Source organism: Strigops habroptila, chromosome 5 (assembly GCF_004027225.2).
Source record: "Strigops habroptila isolate Jane chromosome 5, bStrHab1.2.pri, whole genome shotgun sequence".
NCBI lineage: Eukaryota > Metazoa > Chordata > Aves > Psittaciformes > Psittacidae > Strigops > Strigops habroptila.
Window position 1 is genome coordinate 80267786 of NC_044281.2, and position 22140 is coordinate 80289925.

General features: G+C 45.1%; 2 protein-coding genes across 4 annotated transcripts in view; one reads left to right on the forward strand and one right to left on the reverse strand.

Annotated features, from left to right (window-relative positions):
* The window catches only part of INSYN2A (inhibitory synaptic factor 2A), a 46984-nt gene extending 46478 nt beyond the window's left edge, over positions 1–506 (reverse strand). Inside the window, exon 1 of one of the 2 annotated variants that reach the window (XM_030486113.1) lies at positions 161–506. The gene's annotated coding sequence lies outside the window, so the exon portion shown is untranslated. The remainder of the gene's footprint in view (positions 1–160) is intronic. The other variant, XM_030486114.1, reaches the window with a different exon arrangement.
* DOCK1 (dedicator of cytokinesis 1) overlaps positions 1–22140 on the forward strand; it is a 312805-nt gene that overhangs the window by 144472 nt on the left and 146193 nt on the right. The gene's annotated exons all lie outside the window — the stretch shown is intronic.

Sequence of the window (22140 nt, forward strand, 5' to 3'; positions counted from 1 at the left end):
GCAGGCAGGCAGAGACACTATTGCATAACGCTGGCGCTCAGCGCGCTGCCTCATGCTCATCCCTGCTGAAGTTTTGGGCAGGAAAACCGAGGGAAAGGCGGAATTTGGGGGTTCCGAGAACGGAGGAGGGTGGGGGGGGCGGGATCCGCGCCGGGCTTACCTTGTGCTTCCTCAGGCAGAAGTGTCGGGCTGGGCGCTCCCCCTGCGCTGCATCTCCCTCCCTCCCGCCGCCGGGGCGAGCTTGGCCGGCAGACCCTCTGCGCATCGGCCGCCGGAGCCGCCCGCCCCGCCGCCGCCGCCGCTCAGCTGCGGCCGCCCGAGCGCTCGCTAGAGGCAGCCGCCGCCGCCCGCTCCCCCCGCTGCCCTCATGGGCTGCGGAGCCCGGCTCGGGGGGGCGGGAGGAGGCGCCGGGGGATCCTGACGGCCGGGTCCCGGCGGCAGCGGCGGGGGGAACTTGTTGAGCGGGACCGGCGGGCGGCCCCGAGCCGGGCGGGAGCGGCTGAGGCGGCGGGAGGAGCCAGGGGCCGGGCCGGCGGCGGGGGGCGGGCCGCTGAGGCGGCGGGAGGCCGCGGGTGAGGGGGGTGTGGGGTGAGGCGGGGGTTTGCCTGCGAAGGGGTGGATATAGGGAATTGCAATGGTACCGGTTACTCCTGTGCTCCCCTCTGTGCAACGGATACCCTTCTGTGGTGATAGAAGGTGTATTTGGAAGCTGTGGGTCCATGCTGAGTGTTCCCCAGCACCCTGGCTCTCAACCAGGAACATGGAACAGGGGACGAGTGGGTGATGCTGGTACCTTGGGGATCCCACCCCAGCGCCCGTTTAGAGCTGAATTTTATTCAGAGAAACATATATATATATATAAGGTGCTGAATGATTGCATGCTCCCATTTGCCTTTAAACCTTGAATAAAATGGAAGCAAGTTAAAAGCGAAGCCGTTTGACAGAGCAGCAAGGACCGACAAACACAATAATATCCTTAAAACTTCAATCCCGTCTTCCCTTCTTTTTTCTTAAGCCACTTTATCATTTTATAGAGGACTTTTTAGAGATGTTTTTCATTAAAAAAAAAGTTAGGAATGAAATGGGTCGCATGGATTTAAGCAAACCCGCTGACTGACAGATGTCATGAGAGGCATGATGCGGTGGGTCAGTCCCTTTCCTTCGGAGGATTTCAGTAGTGTCCCTGTTTAGTAAGTGCTTTTCACCATAGCATGAAACCCGCTTAGCCCCGCTGCGGACCGCATAGTTTGTCTGTAGTAGCACCGTCACCACCATCGGTAGCGTTGATAAGGATTATTGATGTTGGGATTTACTGAAGGGAGCCTGGGTTGGAAGCTGGACGAGCCCCAGCACGGAATGCCCCGCTGCTGCCGGGAGGGACACCCGGCAAGTAGGTACATCCACACAGCACGATGCAGCAGAAACACTGGCTCAGGTCCTGGCTGTCTCTTTAGAGTTAATTAGCTGGAGCAGAGCGTTGCGCCAGTGAACGGGGCTGCTGCGGCAGCGGCTTGACCTTCTGTGCTAGCTTAGAGCCCCACAGCAGGTAAAGGGATGGGTACGGACCCGGCTGTCATGTCAGCAGCGGTGTGGCAGCGTGGGGATGAACGCACAGAAACCCTCGCCTGTTCGATTGCAGTTCAGCGGGAGCCGAGGAATGTTCAACAAATCAGGCAGTCGGCAGAGGGCAGCTCAGCTGCTCTCGCTGCCTGTACCTGCCCAGGTACTCTGTCAGCCTTCTCCTCCTCATCTTATCTTTGCAAGTTTACTGCTGCTCCCTAAAAGAGGGTGCCCGGGGCATCGTTTTGCATCCCCTTGCTGCTCTGCTGTAGGGCATCCCACGGCAAGGAGGGAGCTGATGGCACAGTTTTAATTGCACTTTAGATCTCTCTGGCTTTCTTACCAGAGGTACTTTTTTTCGCCTCGAAGGCATAGGTGGGAAGAACTTAAATATCAACTTTTTTACAGCAAATACCATGTTTCTTTTGTTTCTTTCTCTCCTTTTATTTTCATCAGTGCTGACTTGCTGTATTGCAGGACCTCTGTGGTTCTCATTCTACTGAAATAAATCAAGTTTTGGCTACAGCCTGTATGCAGACAGAGTAAAATGACACAGTGTGGTGATCACATTGTAAATATATATGCTACTTCAACAGAAGCAAATCATAGAATGGTTTGTGTTGGAAGGACCTTAAAGCTCATCCAGCTCCAACCCCTTGCCACGGGCAGGGACACCTTCCACTAGAGCAGGTTGCTCCAAGCCCCTGTGTCCAACCTGGCCTTGAACACTGCCAGGGATGGGGCAGCCACAGCTTCTCTGGGCACCCTGTGCCAGCGCCTCAGCACCCTCACAGGGAAGAACTTGATGAAATATATCTGTGGATGCTGTTACTTTTTCACAAGATGAAAATGTGAGCTCTGCAGTCGACAACCAAGGCCGTGTGGACCATCATTGCTAGAAGAAAAGGCTCGATAACCTTAGCGAAAGGAAACCCCCTCTGATGGAAGCAGCAGTTAAACAACATTCTTCTCCGTAATTATATTTAAAATCAGTTGTCCCCAGGCTGATTATTCTTGCACAGCATTATGCCTGTGCCCCATTTATAAAGCTAGGTAATTATTTTGTAGATTTTGGAGAATTAGAAAAGATTTTCCAGTTGTGGACTAGATTCCTGCTTATCCTGCACGTGTGTAGCTGCTGGCACTATTGGTGTACATTGGGATATTTTAAGTCGTGGTTTGTGAATAATAGTGTGCCCTGGTTATTGTGTTTGATGTTACTGTAGTAGAAGTAAATACACAGGGAAAATGGGAATGCTTCATCACCCCATTTGCCAGTTTTTCAGCCTTTAAAAAACATTGCGGTCAACTGTGATGAAATGGAGCATCAGAACGATGCTTGAAAAGGGAGGGAGAGGTCTGACTTCGACCTGGAAAGATGTGAAGAGATAACACAGTATTATTGTTTTAGGTTATAAACTCATTTCTCTCTTGTGGAATGTCCTGCCTGTCCAGATCTCCTTTTTCTCCGTGTGTTTGTCAAGGAGTGAGCACTGCTCAGGCTGCGCTGGTTCATTCCTGTGACATGAGCATGGATGGGAGTCCTGCCTTGGAGTGATAATATCACCACATTGTATTTGAGAGCAGCGGGATGTATTTCTTTAGTGGTAGTCTCTGTGGAGAAGTACTGCAGGGGGTTGTTCTTCCACACTGTTAATTTCACACTAAAGTTGGGGAGGCATCTATATGTAGTTATAAACGTTCATCTTCTTGCACAGCCAGCTATTAGAGACTTCAGGTTTTGTGTGGTTTTCTTTATATTCAGCTACCGGGAGAGCGTGAGGAGACAGGGCATGTCTGAATGACTGAGATCCTGTGGTGGAGGGGGAATGTCACCCTGTGTCCTCCTGGCTGACAGCGCTGGGCACATCCTTCTTGTTCTCACTACATCTGCAAGGGTTTTGGTGAGAGGGCTGCTCATGGTGGCTGTCATCTTGGTGGTCAAGGTGATAACCAACACCAGAGTCATTCTCAGAACCAGGGTGAGACCTGGTATTAAACGTATACTCTAGTTTTAAACATGCACTTTACACTGAGGGGCAGGCTCAGGCGGGAGCTCAGCATCCTGTTGGTGGGGAAGAGCCAAGGAATGTGTTGGTGCAGGGTGAATAATGGGCTGGAGATGCCACCTTCTTGAGCAAGCCCCAGCCGAAGGGTTCAGGTCACTGTGCTGAGCTGTTGGAGGTGCTGCCACACAGTACCTGTCCTGCAGGGCCTGATGGTGAGTATAGGTTAAGTGAACTAATGTTAGGAGAGTAATAAAGTGCCAACACTAAATACGTGAGCTAGGTTACAAGGGATATACAGAATTGCTTAGCACTAACCTAATTTAAATGATAATTTAAACTATAAATATAAAATCTATAAACCTTATTTACAAACGTATAAATTTAGAAAATTATAAACTGATTCAAGAGACGTGGAGCTGTTGGAGCGAGGCCAGAGGAGGCCCCGGAGCTGCTGCGAGGGCTGGAGCAGCTCTGCTCTGGAGCCAGGCTGAGAGAGCTGGGCTGGGGCAGCCTGGAGAAGAGAAGGCTCCTGAAGGGGAGACCTTAGAGCAGCTCCAGGGCCTAAAGGGGCTCCAGGAAACCTGGAGAGGGGCTTTGGACAAGGGCCTGTAGGGACAGGCCAAGGGGAATGGCTTTAACCAGCCAGAGGGGAGATTGAGATGAGCTCTGAGGCAGAAGCTCTTCCCTGTGAGGGTGCTGAGGCGCTGGCCCAGGGTGCCCAGAGAAGCTGTGGCTGCCCCATCCCTGGCAGTGTTCAAGGCCAGGTTGGACACAGGGGCTTGGAGCAACCTGCTCTAGTGGAAGGTGTCCCTGCCCGTGGCAGGGGGTTGGAGCTGGATGAGCTTTAAGGTCCCTTCCAAAACAAACCATTCTGGGATTCTATGCATTTATTGCAGAACCTTACCCAGCTCCTTTTTAGGGGAAAGAAGATTTTTGATTTGAAACATAAGTGATATGGATGATTGTTCTTTTCTGTCTGTAGTCATTTGGGACCAACGCTGTCGTTATATCTTTGCTAAAATCAAATATTTTCACATTGCTGAGTCTTCCTGCACATTAATTAGGTTGTTCTTTTCATGCCTTTATATTATATCTGCCCAGCTTTCTGTGTTTAATCTGTAATTTATTTATTTACTTGAACACTGCAAGAAAAATGGAGGAATGTTAAATATGCTCCTCTCCTTCAGCTGAGGTGGCTGCAAGCTTGGCTGGAATTCAGACAGGTTCTCCTGCAAGCATAGAATCAACTAGGTTGGGAAAGACCTTTAAGATCATGAAGTCCAACCACGCTTCTTGCTTTGAGGAAGGATAAAATACTTTGAGGAAGGATAAAATCTGCTGGGCTGTGATGACAAAGAAATAGGGGCTCTCAGAGTCATGTTGGGCAGAAATTGGAGAGATTTAATTTAGTGTCTTGTACCATAATAAGTTTTTTGCCATGAGCTTGGACAATTCATTTGAGACTATGCTTATGTCTGTTCTTTATCTGTAAAGTGCGAGTAATTGCACATCTGTTAACTTGGAGGAACATTTTGAAGATAAAGTGGGTTTAAGATGATGCGTATAATACCCACAGTACCTGCGTGCAGCTACAGTATTAAGTAGCTGATGAAGTGAACTGCTATTTATGGGGTTTCTGCTCTAAGCAGGAAAATGCTGAGTAACCTCATTAGCTATGATAGTTATTTCTATACTTGGTTGGTATAAGTAGAAGCAGGATTTAAGACCTCTCTTTTCATTTCCCGTTGTACAGAAAATGTAACAGCAGCTATTACCAGCTAAAGCTCAGATTTCAAGTTCCAGTTGAACGCTGTAGATGTTGCTTTCTCATTCATACTAGGAAAAAAGCCCTAATTTTGGGGGATAGGAGGTTTTCTTTCTTCATATATATTCACTATTTAAGTTCACAAAAGTTCATTTTCAGTATACAGATGTTTTGTGGAAGGGAACTAAAGTGGTGTTTGGAAATGCTTGTTCTTCTAAGGATGAGCAGTTCTATGTGTTACTATGTGTGTTACTGTGTGCAGTTCTGGTGTCCTCAACATACGGAGGACATGGAGCTGTTGGAGCAAGTCCAGAGGAGGCCATGAAGATGATAAGAGGGCTGGAGCCCTCTTATCCGATATGAAGACAGGCTGAGAACATTGGGGCTGTTCAGCCTGGAGAAGAGAAGCTGCATGGAGACCTCAGAGCAGCTTCCAGTGCCTGAAGGGGGCTACAAGGATGCTGGAGAGGGACTCTTCATCAGGGACTGCAGTGATAGGACAAGGGGTGATGCGTTCAACCTGGAACAGGGGAGATATAGGTTAGGTCTAAGGCAGAAGTTCTTCCCTGTGAGGGTGCCGAGGCGCTGGCACGGGTTGCCCATAGAAGTGGTAGATGCTCCATCCCTGGCAGTGTTCAAGGCCAGGTTGGACAGAGCCTTGGATGACGTGATCTAGCGTGAGGCGTCCCTGCCCACGGCAGGAGGGTTGGAACTGGATGATCTTAAGGTCCTTTCCAACCCAAACCATTCTATGATTCCATGGGAATTATGAACTGGTCTCTTGTGGCATGTACGAGCTGTGTTATCACTTGCCTAATAAAGATATTCTGGATAGATGCAGAATCCTGCACTGGGTAAATTATCATGCAGGCTGTACAGTTAGGAAATAAATGAGGGTCTGGGAGACCATGATGTATGATACCCTAAATGGCTGCATTTTGTTCATCTTTGAAAGGCAGTTTAGCTTGTCGTTATTACTGATGATTTGTGCTTTTGTAGCCCTTCTTTTTGCATCTCAGAAACCCTTTGTGCCCATTTGAATAATAAATCACCAGGTTTGATTTGCTCAGTAAGAGCAAATGGGAAATTATATTCTTATTAAGATGTCTTGAGGAGCTATAGGAGTGGGGAAAATTGTTTTAAAGGAATATTATGCCCACTTAACTTTTGTTTTGTCTTGCTTCTTTTATTCCCTTTCCCAATTCCAGGGATGTATCTCCAACTGCTTTATAGCAATGGGAGAAATACCATTCAAATATCAAAAAATCAACAATCTAATCCTAATTTAGATTACCTTTAAACAAATGGTTTCAGATGGAAGCATCAAATGAAATCTGGAATGAACATGAATTACAGGTTACAAGTTACAGCCAAAGGAAAGGCCAATGTGACAGATAATACTTTCATCTGCTTCGTAGAATCATAGGATAGTTAGGGTTGGAAAGGACCTTAAATTCATCTAGTTCCAACCCCCTGCCACGGGCAGGCCTGCCTCCCACTAGATCATGCTGACCAAGGCTCTGTCCGACCTGGCCCTGGGCACTGCCAGGGATGGGGCAGCCACAGCTTCTCTGGGCACCCTGTGCCAGCGCCTCAGCACCCTCACAGGGAAGAGCTTCTGCCTTATATCCAACCTGAACTTCCCCTGTTTCAGGTTGAACCCATCACCCATTGCCCTGTCACTCCAGTCCCTGATGAAGGTCCCTCTCCAGCATCCTTGTAGCCCCCATTCAGACCCTGGAAGCTGCTCTGAGGTCTCCACGCAGCTTCTCTTCTCCAGGCTGAACAGCCCCAACTCTCTCAGCCTGTCTCCACACAGGAGGTGCTCCAGCCCCTGATCAAACTCATGGCGTCCTCTAGACTTGCTCCAACAGCTCCATGTCCTTCTTATGTTGAGGACACCAGAACTGCACACAGTGCTGCAAGTGGGGTCTCATGAGAGCAGAGTAGAGGGCAGGATCATCTTCGTGTTTGCTCTTTGGTGGAATAATGTATTATTTGCAGATTGATTTCATTAAAAAGTGGATTTTATGCAACTTTTCTGTCTGACTGAAGAACCATTAAATGTTATGAGGTGATGTAAACTCCCAAACCCTCAGTGAGGTTTTGTCAGTTAAATATTGAACTATTTAAAATTTGAATCTAGCATAAAAATACAGGCTTGTATGTGCTTTGATGTGTTGTCTTAAAGTTAGGAGCCCAGACAGCAGTCTGGTGCTACTGCAGAATACTTAACAGACAAAAACAAGCTCAAATAAAATGTATGAAACAAGTGAAAAATGAAAAATCATAGAAGATAATGTAAGAGAGAGAAAATTGAACAGAGGAAGTGCTCAGAAGTGAATTGAACGCACCAATTCTGTCAGAGCTCTTAGTCTTAAACTAACATTAAGCGTTTTGGCCATAATGCTTCATCTCTTTAGTGTAGTTTCCAAAATCCATATGAAGGCACCAAGGTAGAATTGCCCTCAAGACGCTTCATCCACAGCAGAGGAATGATGGCAGTGAATGACACTCGATGTAAAGGGGCAGGTTACAACATCATGGGCACCCCAAACCTTTAGCCATACACTCACAATTAAGACCTTCTCCTCCCTTGCTTAACGAGGGGCAGGTTGGAAAAGTCCAGTGGTGTAAATGAGCAACCTGCTCTAGTGGAAGGTGTCCCTGCCCATGGTAGGGGGTTGGAACTGGATGAGCTTTAAGGTCTCTTCCCAAACCATCCCATGATTCGAGAACACATTCAAGTCATGCTGTGGCATGCAATCTAGCATAGTAACACACTTCCTCAGTCCAATATTTGTTAAATAATCAGACCAAAACCAGTTACCACACTTTGTTCATGCAGTATGTGATAGTCATGTATCACATTAGAAGACTTGAAAGAACTTAGGCTGAGTAAACTATTCATATGTGCATTGTTGCTCGCACTAATGTCAAATATTAGTATATAATAATAATATGTATAAGTAATAATTTCTATAATATTTAATAGAAACATAATTTAATATGTTAATTTTTAACGTATTAAAGATACGTTAAGCTATGAGTAGTGCCAGTGCTCCAGCTAATTTTATATTTACTTTTTAAATGAAATAACCCAGGAACCAAAGCATTTGGAAATAAGGATATGCCAAATTTATGATCGACTGCAAAGACTTCATTGGTTTATGTATTAATATGTATGTGACCAAGTTTTACCTTAAGAAAGCAATATAAGAAGTTATTTTTTTGAAGGCTGAAAATCCCCAAAATATTTAAATAAGTTCTGTTATGCAGCAGCAATATGCAGATAAATATGGGAAGCCTGATAAAGACATTAAATGAGTTTATGACTGACAGCAGGAGCTAAGTGAAGTCCTTCTTAAGCCTAGTTACAATAAACCCAGCTCTGTGCTTTATAAAATGCAATCTCTGGGATAGTATATTAAAACCCATTAAAAGTGGCAATGCATTTTGATTTTCTTCAATTTTTAAACAAGCTCAGTGCTTTAAATATTAATACTTAGCAGCAGTTGAGGAGCTTTAAATCAGCACATGCTTTAAATCAGGGGTGTCAGTCAATGCTGTGGTGAAGCCCGATGGCTAAAATGGCTGTCAGGGAAGAGGGTCAGATGTATGTGGTGGGGAGCCACATACATCTCACCCAAAAGGCCCAAAGGCCACAGTGAATGGGAGGTGGGTGCAGGCCTGGCCATCAGGCAGGGTTTGTAGGCAGAGGTGGTGAATGGGCTCAAGGAAATCATGTTGTTTTAATAACACTGTGGTGCTTCCTCGATTTCCCTCTAGGAATTCATTGTAGTACCCTAATACTTGAGTGTCTGCACATTTGTGCCCTTGCTTCTCATTCTGCCCAAACATTGATGGGCAGGAATGGGAAAGCCTTGTTCGACAGGAATGATTGTTTCTTGTCTCCAAATGTTACTCATCATCAGACCATCTTGTCACAGAGTTTGTGCAGTCTCTTGGTGGTCCAGCTTCTGCTGCCTGCCGCTGCCACTTATGCAGCTACATCTTCCATCACTTGCTGTGTTTAAAAAATAAATGCCTAAATTAAAAGTACCATCTCATATTTGCTTGAAATTCATCTGTTAGCTTCAGCAGCTGCCTCCTGGTTCTAATACTGGGAAATTTGTGAGTAACAGCTGTGCACTCATTTCATCCACCACCTCTGTGAATTGTAAACCTCAGGCAGATAAATCCCTCCTTTGCCTTCTTGGAAGAATCTGGGACTTCGTGGCCCCTTCTCCAGAGGCAGATTCTCCATCTTCTTATAGAATCACAGACTGGTTCAGGTTGTAAGCTCATCCAGTTCCAGCCCCCTGCCACGGGCAGGGACACCTTCCACTAGAGCAGGTTGCTCCAAGCCCCTGTGTCCAACCCGGCCTTGAACACTGCCAGGGATGGGGCAGCCACAGCTTCTCTGGGCACCCTGGGCCAGCGCCTCAGCACCCTCACAGGGAAGAGCTTCTGCCTCAGAGCTCATCTCAATCTCCCCTCTGGCAGGTTAAAGCCATTCCCCTTGGCCTGTCCCTACAGGCCCTTGTCCAAAGCCCCTCTCCAGGTTTCTTGTTAGCCCGCTTTAAGTATTGAAAGGCTGCTCTAAGGACTCCTCAGAACCTTCTTTCCTCCAGGCTGTCATTTTGGTTGCCCTTCCCTGTACCCTCTGCAATCTATTGTGTCCCCCTTGAGCTGTGGTGGCCGTATTTATTTATTGAGTTCAGTTTTATTTCTCTGTGAGATGATGTAAATCAAAGCTTTCCTTGAAGGATAGTAGTAAACATCACCAGAACATTATTTGTGAGCTAGGTTTTGACTCAGGATAATGAGCTGGGATGGGGAGCTAACAAGGTTGGGTTTGATGTGTTGATGTATTGTAATTTCCCATCAATTTCCAGGTGACAGATAAGCTCAGCAGCAATTGATTATCTATATAAGGGGCTCGCTATCCTGTGGAAAGGCAAAGTGATGCTAAATGGCCTCCTGTAAGCTGATGCATCATGTCGCGGATGTTTTGTTGGCCAACACAAGGGACATTGGTTCTTCAATGGAGAGGAGAAAAGAACAAGTTACTCCCATGTGCTTGGAGGGTTCCGTGGAGGAAGGGAGGGCTTTACTGATCTTGCAGATCTCTACTGATTTTGCAGGTGCTTCTGTCCTTTTCTCTAACAAAACACTTAATGAAGAATTGTGCCCCTTGCTCTTGTCCCTGTATTCCATGGGGGCTCGTTTGGTAGAGAATTTGTGACGGTTTTCAGAATATTCTAATTAAACAGAGCTGAAATTGAAAATACTTTTTTTAATGCTTTTATATTTTTAATGAAAACATGTAATTTCAGGTGGTGTTAGCCAAAATGACAATGGGAACATTCCTGCCTAGAAAAACCTCCAGTAACTGGAAAAAGCAGAATAGTTGCAGATGTTAATTTTCCCATTTAATAAGGAACCCAAAAAAAGAATAAAGTTTTAATAATTCACAGAGATGCGATGAATATTTCCCATTTATTTATGCATATTTATCACTTGGCTTGAATTATAAACATATTAATTCCTGCCTACCAGTTAATGACTTTGGGTAATGTTTGTACTCTCCTTATGCAGAAATTGGTCATATAACTCACAGCTACTTATAGGAATAGACTTAATCTGCTCTATTTTCATAACCCTGAAAGGTATTTTGTCTTACTCCAAGTAGTTTTTGTAAGGCATTTTTAAAGCATTCTGTATTTTTTTTATGGTTAAATCCTTAAATTTACCTCCTCAACAGATAATGAGTATTTTTCAGCCATAGCAATACAAAGTAGTTATTGTTTTCAAGACTTATTTTTGCCAGATGCCAAGAGTGGGTTGAGTGTTGTAGGCTCTGTAGGTTGGTTTATTTTGCTGCTGTGGTTTAAAATGTTATGCCCCCAAAAGAAGTAGTTCTGATGGTGTTAAATGCATGGACATTATGTCAGGAAAAATACTTTCAAAATGATGAAGTATGAAGACAGGCTGAGAGAGTTGGGGCTGTTCAGCCTGGAGAAGAGAAGCTGCGTGGAGACCTCAGAGCAGCTTCCAGTGTCTGAAGGGGGCTACAAGGATGCTGGAGAGGGACTCTTCATCAGGGACTGTAGCGATAGGACGCGGGGTGATGGGTTCAAACTGAAACAGGGGAAGTTCAGGTTAGATCTAAGGCAGAAGCTCTTCCCTGTGAGGGTGCTGAGGCGCTGGCACAGGGTGCCCAGAGAAGTGGTAAATGCCCCATCCCTGGCAGTGTTCAAGGCCAGATCTTAAGGTCTTTTCCAACCATAACAATTCTATGATTCTGTGATTCTGTGATGGTACTATTGCCTTCAAGTAGGAATCAAACAATCCACTTGTATTTTGTGATCTAAAGACAGGCCTGGCGATTAATTGGGGTATTTGAGATCTTTCAGGTATTTTCTCCTATTTTTCATATTTTTAGTGTATCTAAGTGTTATTATATCATGTAGAAATATAGTGTCAGATTTGTGTTCTGTGATATTTTAATGATCATAGAATCATAGAATAGTTTGGGTTGGAAGGGACCTTCAAAGCTCATCTAGGTAGTTCTATTACTTATTGCAAATACTAGGTGGCAAACATGCTCATATCTGTACCATGAAGAAATTGGTTTTGTTGATACCAAATTTAATGTAAATTCTCATAACTTTTCTCAGAGGAGTAACAAAATTCCCTGCTGTTCACTCTCTGGGGGTGCAGCCCAGCACAAGGAGGGGTTCTGGGCTCAAGCTCACACTGAAGCTGGGTCATGGGAAGCTTCACTTGCAGTCTGTGGTATTAAAGCCCTACGTTTTATTTTCTGCCCTGAGTTTTATTGCTGTGTTGTAGCCATATGAAGAAGTATTATGAGCATAAATACGTGGATTATCATGAAAACTTTAATTAAATGACTGAATAACCACTTAAGGTGGCAGCGGAGGCAGTGCTGGGGAATTAAATTCATTCCATGTAGTTTTTCCTGTAGCCTGTGCACTGGTTTGGGTTTTACTTACTCTTTGTTAATATTTTTTCAGGTTAAATTTTAAGCAGAAACTCTTCCCTGTGAGGGTGCTGAGGCGCTGGCACAGGGTGCCCAGAGAAGCTGTGGCTGCCCCATCCCTGGCAGTGTTCAAGGCCAGGTTGGACACAGGGGCTTGGAGCAACCTGCTCTAGTGGAAGGTGTCCCTGCCCGTGGCAGGGGTTGGAACTGGATGAGCTTTAAGGTCCCTTCCAACACAAACCATTCAAGGATTCTATGATTTCTTATCTGTTTTGAATATATATCAAAGCTGCTGCTTTGCCTCAGCGGTGCTGGTTTGAATGTACTTCATGTTGGCAGAGAAGTCCAGGACTGGGTTATGGGAAACCCTGAATGAGTCCGGGCATGGAGCTGAACATCACAAAATGTAAAAGAGGTTCTGCTTCATCCTGTTGTTACTGCTCTGCTGGCATTTTTGGTGCAGAAAAGGAGATGGGAGTGTTCATCATAGGATATTCTTATACATTCACCTGGAGTAGCATTGGAAGGATGCAGTGGTAAGAGCTGAGTTCCATGGAGCAAGCCAGCCCCTTCCCACTGCCTTCCTCTTCCTGAGCTGGCAATCCTGCACTTCTTCCTCTGCTGCCACAGCAGCCAGAGACGTGGGGTTTTCCTTTGGACCATTTGAAAACACTGGTTTTAATCTTGTTTTGGATTTAATTTTAATTGTTTTTACAGAGAGAAATGAGTTCTCACTTAGGTGTGGATATGCCATCAAAAAGGTCTCTCGACTTAAGTTGCTTTTATTAACCACATCGGCTGTACGTATATGAAAGCAATTACATAGTTGAATATACATCTAATCCTGCTCTTAATGTTAAATGTTATTGTGTTAGAAAACGATAAACGACTTCCTATTTGTGAGGGGATTTACTCCTTTCCCTTATGATTTCTGTCAAGACAAAGTTGAAAGGAAAATGAAGTTCAGTTATACATCACACTTTATTTCAGGGGTGGAAAACTAGCACTTCAGAGTGCTTTGTTAGTACTTGAATACATTGAGTGTGTTGGGTATCATAAGGAAAATTACCAAAACATGTTGTGCACTTTAGTCAGTGAGTTATTCACTACAGAAGGTATTCCCCTGATAAGCTTTAGGTGGTTTTTGGTAGGCCTGTGAGCACAGAGAAACCTGAGTTAACTTCATCTGGAACCAGCTGAGCTTTATGAGCAGATATTCCCCCTTTTCCCTGTACTTACTGCTGCTATGCCAGGCTAACTAGCATAGGGAGACATGGGGGTGCTGCCCTCAGATCTTGGGATAACTGGGTGTCACCAACTGGGTGCAATGAGCTCTGTCCTTCAGGAGCTTGGATATTGAGTCCCACTTCTTATCTTCTCATTGGAATGGAAAAGGGAAATGAGATGTCCTGGGTTTAAAATGTTTAGTTTGGTTCTTAACTTCCAAGGGTGTGTTGGTGATATGAAATAAATAGAATAAACTGAATTTTAAATTTAAACTTAAAACCTGTGTGTGTGCAGAAGGAATTCCTGTGTGCAGAACCTGGGTTAGTCACTCCCAACAGTTGCGTGCATGGGTGCTGGCCAGTCGCTTGCTGCAGTTCTGTGGTTCTGCTTTCTTACAACAAGCTTTTCAGATTTGAATTGTTCCAACTGATTAGATCTGAAAGTCCCCATGTTTTTCATGTATTCTAAATACTTCTTAAAGGATCCTATTTCAATTTAATGCTCTTTGAATTCATCCTTATTCTGCATGTGCTTTAGAGCCACTCGCATTTACTGTTCGTTCTTACTCTGGGAGCTGTTGGTGAGGGTTGAAAGTAGAAATCACCTCCTGTTTGCCCCCATGTCCATTGCTGAGCAAGTGCTGGTGTCTTCCTGACCTCTGTTGCCTTATTTTTCTGTGCTGCCTCCTGCTCATACCCCAAAACTGCGGAGATCCAATGCAGTTTTGTGTAGCTCTGGCTTTGCTGTCCCACCTCTGTCATGCTCCTGCCGGGAGCTTCATGTTTTCTTTTGTGCTGTTGAATATTGCGATGGGCCCTAAATCAGAAGAAAAAGTTCATTTTGTCCTTAACCTGCCTGATAGTCTCCTTCATTCCTGCTGATGTTGCATCTCTGCTGAGTTTAAGTGTGCTGATTTCTACAGTAGGAAAAGGAGAAAGAGCTATTTATCAGTAGCACCCTGTGGGAGCATATTATGTTGGACTTTCTGGTCATCATTCCAAATAATTATGGAAAAAAGATTTAATTACTGTAGTTTTCCACAATAGAAATGTTCACCTCTTTTTGCTTACATTGCATTTTATAGGTTGATTTCATATTCTTTTTGTGAAGTATCTTTGAAGCTCTTCCTAAGCCTGCACGTTGTTTAGCAATAGGTTGTCGGAGAGAATCCCCCAAAGAATTATGAGTTTCTGTGAGTTTAATAAGAAACCAAATTCACATTTAATAATGTTATGGGGAGGAATTGTGTCATTCTTGGAGATGCAACCCACATATTATTGTTGTCAGGTTCTGCAGAGGATTCCTTCCCTGTTTCCTTTAATTAAATGCAAAGTACTAAATAGGTCTGTGTTCCTTGATAGTGTATCCTTATGAAATATAGATGTGGCTGCTTCTCAAAATATCTATAGAGAGCCTCCCACACTGCCTTTCGGAAAATACTTAAATCTGAACTTCATAGAATCCCAGAATCCCAGACTGGTTTGGGTTGAAGGGAGCTTAAAGCTCCTCCAGTTCCAACCCCCTGCCACGGGCAGGGACACCTTCCACTAGAGCAGGTTGCTCCGAGCCCCTGTGTCCAACCTGGCCTTGAACACTGCCAGGGATGGGGCAGCCACAGCTTCTTGCTTTTCCTTGGCTAAAGGAAATGCTACTGCATTTTTCCTCTGCTCCTGGCAAACCTTGCACACATTTTACCTAAACACATGAAGGGGGCCGACAAGAAACCTGGAGAGGGACTTTGGAAAAGGGCCTGTAGGGACAGGACAAGGGGAATGGCTTTAACCTGCCAGAGGGGAGACTGAGATGAGCTCTTAGGCAGAAGTTCTTCCCTGTGAGGGTGCTGAGGCGCTGGCACAGGGTGCCCAGAGAAGCTGTCTGATAATTCTCTTATTTACCATATTGGTAAGTGGATATGTATAAATACTACTGATTTTGCTACTATTCTATGAAGTATCACAGAAAATTGATCTTAAGTTAGAAATGTCGTAGTAAAGGATCAGACTGTTATCAGCAGAGCTATCTTCAATCAGTTTTCTTCCTCTTTGGAGAGGAGGGAAGGAGAACATTGCCTATAATGGTGTTTTCATTTTGATAACATGCAAATGTGAAAAGAGCCCTGTCTTTATTTTTAACACTGATGAGAGCCTGGCAGTGATTCTGTCTGCAAGGACTAAGTAACCTTCTACAGCACTGAATGTTGAGCAGCGCAGCACATCAGACACTGCGTTCCCCATACACCTCCTCCTCATACCCAGCATCTCTTCTGTCCTGAAATCTTGGTATCAGAACAGCCCCTGTGGTACGGCGTGATGGTTTATGTGATGAAGAACAAAAGGTAGATATTAGTTAAAAATTCAAAAGCTTCCCTGAAGAGACCTCTTCTTGCGAGTTATTTTTCAAACTAAGCATATCTAAACTGCATCTTTCTATCAATTACATTTTGATTGCTCATGTTTCTGATCTTCCTCTCAAGCTTGCTGAGCCCCTCAATAAACCAGTTGCTAAATATTTGATGTCACAACAGTCAAATGAGAAGCACGAAAAGTAGAGGGGTTTGTCTTAAAAATGGCTGTTGCTTTTATATGTGTATTCATCTGGCAGCGTCACCTGTCTTGTATGAAGAGGAGGTTCATTTAAAAGATAATGTGTCATCTTCCCTTAGTATTCCCATGATTTGTCATGGTGACAGTTTACTGCAGTGTGATTTACCTGCTGCAGAGACAATATCCATAATACGTGTAGGCTGTCACAATTACAGAAATTACTTCAGCACAGTCATTCTTAATGTGGGATGCCACTTGTATTAAATTATCTTTTCCTTGTTTTTGCAAAACTTGAATGTCCCATGCCTGATGCCCGTGGCAGGGGGTTGGAACTAGATAAGCTTTAAGGTCCCTTCCAACCCAAACCAGTCTGTGAATTTCTCATCTCAGTCTCCCCTCTGGCAGGTTAAAGCCATTCCCCTTGTCCTGTCCCTACAGGCCCTTGTCCAAAGCCCGTCTCCAGGTTTCCTGGAGCCCCTTTAGGCCCTGGAGCTGCTCTAAGGTCTCCCCTTCAGGAGCCTTCTCTTCTCCAGGCTGCCCCAGCCCAGCTCTCTCAGCCTGGCTCCAGAGCAGAGCTGCTCCAGCCCTCGCAGCAGCTCCGGGGCCTCCTCTGGCCTCGCTCCAGCAGCTCCACGTCCCTCTTGTGCTGTTGCCCCAGAGCTGGATCAGGACTGCAGGGGGGGTCTCCCCAGAGCGCAGCAGAGGGGCAGGATCCCCTCCCTCGACCTGCTGCTCACGCTCTGGGGGTGCAGCCCAGCACACGGGGGTTGGGGTTCTGGGCTCAAGCACACACCGAAGTCGGGTCATGGGGAGCTTCTCCGCACCCAACACCCCCAAGTCCTCTCCTTACATTATCCTTATTTACAGTATCCTATTATTACTCTATAACTTTGTTTTCAGTTTAGCTCTTTTGGTGACTTCTGTTTGCTCGAGAGGAAGTTCAGCTTTTTTTCCTTGTCATTTATCTAACGTTGAGTGCTAGAACAGATACGTCTTTCATTTTGAGAGTGCTTCAGCAGATGATAATAATAATTATAGTTAAATTAGCTTCCTAACTATATTGTGAAGGAAGTAAGACATCATTTTGTGTTGGGAAATCTAAAACAAGGACAAAGTCTTTCCCTGGGTCAAGGAAGGCAGTGAGTTTGAGGTTCATATTAGCATCAGGAGCTATACTATTCCCATGTTAAGCCTGGACCAAGATGATTTTGCTCTCTGTTTTGCATGTGCGTGTGCACCCATAACTGTGGGCTGCTGATTTGTATCTGTCACTCTTTGATGCTTGGGATAGAGGAGGTGGAGGCCTTAGTGAAGTGATTTTGTGTCAGTAATTCCCCAAACGCTGAAAGAGTTGATGAGGGTTTTGGAGACCAAATGAATGTGTGTGTTTATGAATATATCTATTCACTTAGCTTAACTCCAAGCCCTAAATAAGTAGCAGATAATGGCATTGGCACTTAAATTGGACAGCTGGGGTTTCCAGGATGCGGGTGAACTTTGCACATAGGCTGTCTTCAGTCAGCTTTCAGTATATGGAAGAAAAACTCTGATTTACAGGAGACTTTGAAAGGGGTGAACAAGATCTTTCCACAGGGAGATGTCTTTAAATGACAGCTTTAACCTGCCAGAGGGGAGATTGAGATGAGCTCTTGGGCAGAAGTTCTTCCCTGTGAGGGTGCTGAGGCACTGGCACAGGGTGCCCAGAGAAGCTGTGGCTGCCCCATCCCTGGCAGTGTGCAAGGCCAGGTTGGACACAGGGGCTTGGAGCAACCTGCTCTAGTGGAAGGTGTCCCTGCCCGTGGCAGGGGGTTGGAACTGGATGAGCTTTAAGATCCCTTCCAACCTAAGCCATTCCATGATTCTATGTCAGGCTGCGTTGGCTATTCAAGGAGGAAGATCAGAACAGAGGAAGAGCGGAGGCTGAAGCTAAGAGGAACCTATGCGAAGGAGAAGGCTCAGATGGTCCCATGAGAAGGGGCACGTTGAAGTGCTCACCACCGCTCTTTGCAGCCCTCCGAAAGTGCCTGTGTGTGGGTAAGGAGTTAGAGCAGTACATCCTGTCTTTGGGATTAAAAACTCTGTGTCCATGCAGCAGGGAAGTAGCTGCCGGTTGCTGTTGATGGGAACATCAGCTGCATTACCATGTAAATTACTTACATGAGTAGCTGGAGGTGTAGCAGCAAAGCTGACAGAACACCATTAAATGCATTTGGGGACAGTGTGTAAACCTTAAATCAACTAATACCACTCGAAATTCCTATATCTGTATAGATGGTGTAAAAATGTCAGTGGGCATCTCTCCACTTTACTGCGAGTTTGCATCTCTAAAGCCTTACTCAAAGGTTGCTCCTCTGTGGGGGGCTCTGTGGAAACTATTCCTCAAATAGGGACTGATGGAGGGACTCAGCAGCTCTTGTTTGTTCTGCATCTCCTTCCTTGTCCTTTCCAATGTGTCCAGATACCACACGAGTAGTAGGATAGGCTTTGAGTCCCAACCAGTGATAATTACAATAAAAGTAAGGAATCCTAAATCCCAGAATGGTTCCAGTCCCATATTCAGTGCTCTGTGTGTGCTGAATTCTTCAAACCCCTATTTTGTGCAGCTTTTCCTTATTTATTTTACTGTTTAAATACTTCCATACCCATAAATACTGTTGCTTTCTGTATGACTCATATTTATCATTTTATTGTTAGTATTAATAGGAGAGTCAACCAACATACCTGAAAGAGATTTATTGAGGGCAGTTCTCTAGATTTTCAGTGAAATAAGGTGGGGAAAGGCAGCTGCATTTAGGAAACCAAAACTAAATGGACTGACCTTCGGAAGTCTTAAGCACAGAGACTTCAATTGGAGGGCATACTGTTTAATACTGAGATTGTAGAAAGCTTTGTAAAGTGAAGCAGTTTTGGTCGAAATGAACTCCTTTGAAAAAGAGCCTTAGAAAAATGATAAATGGTGGTGTTAAAATGTCTCATTAATTTTTTGTTTGCCTTCTGCGAAAGTTGGTACAAAGCATTTTCAAACTAGGGAACACTTTGTGTATCTTCTCATTGTGCAAAGCATCATTTTTAACAAATAAGCCTTTTACAGAATGAATTTCAGTGGAGCTATCGTGTTCTTGGATCCTGGTTTTGATCTGTGTGAAGATCCGTTTTGCTCTTCTTGCCAGAGAGGTTTCCCTCTATTCAGAGTTATGGGGCTTTTTTACTGTTCTTTGGGATTATAGGATTTTCATAGAATCCCAGCCTGGTTTGGGTTCGAAGGGACCTTAAAGCTCCTCCAGTTCCAAGCCCCTGCCACGGGCAGGGACACCTTCCACTAGAGCAGGTTGCTCCAAGCCCCTGTGTCCAACCTGGCCTTGAACACTGCCAGGGATGGGGCAGCCACAGCTTCTCTGGGCACCCTGTGCCAGCGCCTCAGCACCCTCACAGGGAAGAGCTTCTGCCTCAGAGCTCATCTCAATCTCCCCTCTGGCAGGTTAAAGCCATTCCCCTTGCCCTGTTCCCACAGGCTCTTGTCCAAAGCCCCTCTCCAGGTTTCCTGGAGCCCCTTTAGGCCCTGGAGCTGCTCTAAGGTGTCCCCTTCAGGAGCCTTCTCTTCTCCAGGCTGCCCCAGCCCAGCTCTCTCAGCCTGGCTCCAGAGCAGAGCTCTGATTGTAAAGCCTTGAGCAACCTGGTCCAACTCTGGAGCAGTTCTGCTTTCAGCAAGCTGGAGGAGAAGCCTCCCGATGTTCCTTGAGTAGCCTACATCATTATCCCAGTGACTCGTTTAGCACACCTAAATGCTCTTCTCCCATGCCCTTTCTACGAAAATGGAAAATTTCCTTACACTTTGTGCTCTTTTCATGAAAATCAGCTCTTTTTCCATTATTTTCCTTCTTGGAAGCAGTGTGGCTCAGCTGGTCGGGATGCAGCAATCAGCATTGAAGTCCTGTTAAGGATTTCCTTTTAAAACAAGTTTTCTATTGATTGATAGAGATTGAACTGTCAGAGATCAAATCTGGATGTGGAAAATATGGTTTGAGGTAAAACAAGATATACAAGACCACGTAGGCTAATTTTCGCCTATAAACTTCTGTATCAGTCTTCTGCATTCTGAATGGGCCTATGCTGAATCGGGTCGACCTACATGAGTGCTGAGCTGCTTAAATCAGCTGCGGTAAAGGAGATGGCACATCTTGTCCAGGAGCTCTGAGAGCAGAGTTTGTGAGCTGAAAGCTCCTTAGTGGGTCTTGGTTTGCAGAAAGCACAATGGTAATGTTTGTGGCAACAGGAAAAACCCCAAAGGTGTATCACTCACGTTACTGCAAATGCTAACTTCTGATTCTCAAATGAAAAAGACTCATGTTTTATTCCCTCCATTTACTCGAGGTGGAGAAGGCAGGATTTGGCCTAAGGAAGTCGGAAGTTGCACGTATTCAGTAAGGAAAGAAGCGATAAGTGTTAACACTTTGCACTTGTTTATATTCTGCTGCTGTATCCATGAAATAACTTCCTCTCTGAAGGTGCTGCTGAATTTACTGTCAGATTTTCCTACAGGAAAAGAAACATTAGTTTTAATGCTATGAGAAATATATGTCTGAATTTATATACATATATATGTATCTTTAGGGCTGTTTTGCTTGGGTTTGCTTGTTCTTCCTGTCCTTACTCGTATGACAGCACAGGTAGATGGTGCTGGTAAAGGCTTAGAGAATCTGTGTCTAACTCCGTTTAAGTGCAGCATGGACTGTTAGGATGCAGTGATTGTGGCTCCCATCCTCCATGCATTGGCCAGAGGATGCTGCTTGGGCACAGTGCTTTCTCCAGCACCCTAAAAAGCCCCATTGTCAGCAGAAATGGGACAGAATGCTCCTGGGGAGCTGAATTGCCTTCATACAGAGTGATCCCCATTCCTGGTTTGGGCATATTTGGTGTTGGGTCTTAACCTTCGTGTGCTTTGACAGACACATGCAGTGGTGTGACCAGGAGCCTATATGGATGCATTTTAACCAGCTAATCATAGAATGATTGAAGCTGGAAGGGACCAGTGGCACTCACCCAACCTCCCTGCTCAGGTAGGGTGTCCTAGAGAACATTGCTCAGGATTGTGTCCAGATAGCTCTTGAATATCTCCAGAGAGAGGGAGTCCACAACCTCTCTGGGCAACCTATTCCAATGCTCAGTCACCCTCACAGTGAAGTTCTTCCCCATGTTCAGGTGGAACTTCCATGTTTGAGTTTATGCCCACTGCCTCCAATCCCATCACCTGGCACCACTGAGAAGGGTCTGGTCCCATCCTCTTGACACTATACATTGATCGGACCCCCCAGAGCCTTCTCTTCTCCAGGCTGAACAGACCCAGATCCCTCAGCTTTTCCTCACAGGAGATGCTCCAGACCCATTATTCTCATAGCTCTTCACTGGCCTTGCTCCAGGAGCTCCTTGTCTCTCTCGTACAGGGGAGCCCAGACCTGGACCCAGTACTCCAGGTGAGGCCTGTGCTTGCGGGGTCATTACATATTGTGCTTCATAAAGTATTCTCTAGAACAAGAAACGTTTGGAGATCCTCTGCCTTATCCATGTTGGATTGTCATGGTATCTTCCATGTTTTGCTTAAGTGAGCAAACTTGTTTGTAGACAGGTTGGATTTCACCCTTAGCAGGGAGGTAGCTCACCCTGCAGTGCAAGCTCACGTGGCAGCCAGTGCTCTGTGCTGCAGTTACCAAAGAGCTGAGATTTGGGGCATTTTAAAGCTGGGGTTTAATCTTGTGAGCCCATAAGTGGTGACAGTTTCATTGGTGGCTTCTAGAAATGAAAACAACTGATTTTTATTTCTTTATTTGTTGCTAATATAAGTGGAATACATGTTGTAAACAAAGAGAAAACTTTATTTTTATATCCTTACAGACTGTAATTGTGAGAGACTTAAACCATTTTCAACAAGTAAATTCTATGAAAACACCCTAAAAACCAAAACATTGAGAAGTTCGTTCTATATGTTTATGAGTGTTTGTGGGTTTTTTGTTCATTATTTATTTATCAATCCAT